This window comes from Beta vulgaris, chromosome 7 (assembly GCF_026745355.1).
Source record: "Beta vulgaris subsp. vulgaris cultivar EL10 chromosome 7, EL10.2, whole genome shotgun sequence".
NCBI classification, from domain to species: Eukaryota; Viridiplantae; Streptophyta; class Magnoliopsida; order Caryophyllales; family Amaranthaceae; genus Beta; species Beta vulgaris.
The window spans coordinates 24,808,965-24,812,592 of NC_079208.1; the positions used below are offsets into that span (position 1 = coordinate 24,808,965).

General features: G+C 34.2%; 1 long non-coding RNA gene across 1 annotated transcript; it reads left to right on the forward strand.

Moving 5' to 3' along the window:
- LOC125499436 (uncharacterized) lies at positions 1-2,647 on the forward strand. The gene is made up of 5 exons (XR_007276321.2): positions 1-579; positions 794-917; positions 998-1,299; positions 1,388-1,504; positions 2,025-2,647. It is a non-coding gene; the product is annotated as an uncharacterized LOC125499436 (long non-coding RNA).
- The last annotated feature ends 981 nt before the right edge of the window (positions 2,648-3,628 follow it).

Consider the following 3,628-nt stretch of genomic DNA (forward strand, 5'->3'; position numbering starts at 1 on the left):
CGTACTTTTAGGCCTGCCCTTCCAGACCCTTTGTACTTTTACCTCTCTGCATGCATGCCACATGTAGGGCTCCGAGGGGGCCACGTGGCAGCACGATAGCCGTTGATTTTTTAGGCTACAACAATGATGATGCGGAAGAAGATCTAGACCCATCTACTTTTAAGTAGTTATAACACCGTGAATCATACATTAGATTTTGTAGTGTCTTATGAACTTCTAAATTTCGATATATTGTATTATGTTTGGTGGATTTAGTAACGATTGATTTTATAATTCTTATTGTTTACACTTTATATTATATAATATGTTAATAAGTTTAAGTTGATTCCTATTTTATCCTTAAATTTGATATGAAAAAACTTTGAAGTTTATACTACATTATTCGTGCTACTAATCTGTGTTATTTTAGATGTCTTCTTCTAGCGGACAAGGTAGAGCTTCAGGAAGCCAGTCTACTCCACATCTGGCAAATGATACTGAGGGCGAGAATCCTTCATCGAATGCTTATATTGTCACCACATAGGAACAGGGTGAAGGCGCGCGTTCTGCAAGCAATCAGCTGGACCCTACTACGCTATGGTAAAAAATGATTTTGATCCATTATGTTTCATATTATAATTTCTATTATTCATCTTAATGCATGATAATTCTTTCTTAGTGTTTATAATATTCATCTTAGTGTTTATATTATCCATCTCAGTATATGCTAATTCTTTCTTAGTGAATGAAAGGTTTTTATTGTGATTATGTTACAAATTTTGTGTTATATTATAATTGTTTTTTTCTTTCTAAGGTTTGACAATAACAAAGTCACTCGATCTATTACGGAATGTTTCAAAGAGTACTGCATTGAGCCATGTAGAAATTGGACTGAAACAAGTCAATCAACAAAAGATCATTGGTTTAATCTTTTCAAGGTTAACACTTTAACTTAATTTTATTCTATCACATATAAGACTATAAATATTTACTCAGTTCCAATGTTTGCATGATACAGCGTAAACACTCTTGGCATTCGGAGTTGGATTCGCAAGTAAGAGAAGGTTTTCAACGCAAAGTAGCTAAAAGACTCAAAGACTTGCATCATTGGGTGACATCGGAAAAAAAAAAAAAGGTGTATGACCAATATGGATGCCAGAGCAAGTACACCAACAACTTATGCAAAAAACAAAAGATGATGAGTTTAAGAAAAACTCATAACAATCGAAAAAGAACAAGAGAGGAGGATCGCTAGAAGGTGTTGTGGAACCTGGACATTGTTAAGGTTCATTTTCTACGGCCGGGTATGCAAGAAGGATGGTGAGTATATTGTTTTTAGTAACCATTTATAAGTTCGATATTTTATAAATTATAAAATAATAATAAAGTTGATTATTTTTTTAACTAGGCTGGAAAAAATGGAGTATTGCCAAAAGCTGTTGATATCTACTTGGAGACGCATTCAAAAGAACGACAACCAGGCCAAGGCAAGCAACTCATTGGCTCCAAATCAAAACAAATCATGGTTAGTGTATTTCATTTGATCAAATAACAAATTATAAATATATTTGGATCGTTGGTTGGATGACATATAATATTTTGATGGTTTGGATTGTTCTTTGGATGATTGGTTGGATGAATGGTTGGTTGAATTATTGGAAAGATTGTTAGATGAAATATAGTTTTTTTTTTTTTACTTTACATGTTTGTAGGCATGAAACTTTTTTTTTTTTGTTCTAAAATATAATAAAAAAATTGCCTTTTTTTTCTAGAAATGCAAGTATTTTAAGCATTAAAGCTTCATTATTTTTGATATTTTTTAGTGTTTAAATTAGTTTATAATTTACTTGTTTCATTATATGAATATTTTGTTTTTTAGTTTTGAGTTATAATGTTGTTGGAATTACAATATTGGATTATTTTGCACTTTGTTGGTATATATATATATATATATTCACTTTTTTTTAGTATAAATTTAAACAAAATTTTGTCTATTTTTTCCTGAAAATATTGTGTATGCATATTAAATTGTTTATTTGATGCAGGATGATTATAATAAGAAATTGGATGATTATAGAGAGAAGGGAGTCAACAAAGATCCCAATGAAATGTACTTTGAGACAGTGGGTGGGAGGAAAAAAGGTTTAATTCCTGGCTTAGGTACAAGCGGTGATCTTCTTTACAAAAAAATCATCAACCCGCACTAGTAGCTCTTCTAGTGTCTACACGCCTTCTATGCTTTCTCAGCTTTCAACTACCGTGGAGCAATATCAGCAACAATTAGCAGATCAGGTGGCTGAATTTCAGAGGCAAAAAAATGAGTAGGAGGCATATCGTCTCCAAACGAAAAAAGGAAAGGGAAGAGGCAAAAAAATACATGGAGGAGAAAAAGACTACAATGGAAGAGTATTCTCAAATGATGAGTCAGTGTGGAGGTACTTTCCCTTTTACCCAACCACGTGACCCACGTGATCCTTCTAGTGGTGGATCAGAATTTCCTTGTAATACTTAGACTTATAGTCTTTTATTAGTATATTATATATTTTGAGAAAAATGATGTTTAATTTGGTTGTTGGAATTACTATTAGATCTATATTTTGGAGAATAGGATGTTTAATATATGCTGTAACAAACCTATTATTTTGATATAAAGTGGAGGATTAGTTTATATTGTGGTAAAAATAATGTTTTTTTTTTAGAAAATAATAGCAAATTACCGACCGAATAACGGTAGGCTTACCCATCTAAATACGTTGTCTAACCTAACAAAAATAGTAGGTAAAATGTAAAAAAAGGTTGGTAATTACCTACTGTTACTGTTAAATTACCGACTGCGACCAAACCGGTAGGTAAATACCAACAGATTGCTTGTAAGTAATTACCTACCGCTTATACCAACCGTGCAGCAGTAGATAATTACCTACTACATCTCAGAAGCGGTAGGTAACATTTTACCGACCGTTTTCCAGTTGGTGATCTGAAATTACCAACCAGCACTATACCAACCGCTAACCAGCGATCGTTCAGTGGTCGGTAAAACTTTTACCGTCCGTTTTTTGTGTTTTACCGACCGATTTAGGCGGTCGGTAAAAACACGGATTCTTGTAGTGCAAAGCAGTGATTGTTACTCATTTGATGTCAATGAAGTTCGAGTGGGATGCGGGGAAGATTGCATCTCTATATGGAGATCACCAAGCAACAAGAGAATGCTATCTTACTACATTAAAACCCTCATCATGGAAGGGAGAAAAGTCATAACAACCAAAGGAATTAGATACTGAGGCGGCCAAGATTGTGAAAGGCCAACTGGATGATCTGGAGACTATTGTGGATAGATCTCAAGCGAAGGCCCCTCAAATGAGCAAACCGTCTATTCTCTTGTCGTGTAAGAAGAGGAAGTGTATGGCCATCAAAGAAGAAAAAGCTTCGTCAGAAGAAGTGATGGCCATCATTGAAATTGGACTAGAACGGTCAGAGCCAGTAGAAGAACCAATGGATATTTGATTATGAAAGAGGACGCGGAAAGTTGGATATGTTCTAGACAAAGCTCAAGGACAAGTTGGTCAAACTATTGAAAGAATTCAAAGACGTGTTTGCATATACTGTAGAAGAGGTGCCGGGAATTGATCTCGAAGTTGGCATTCACAAG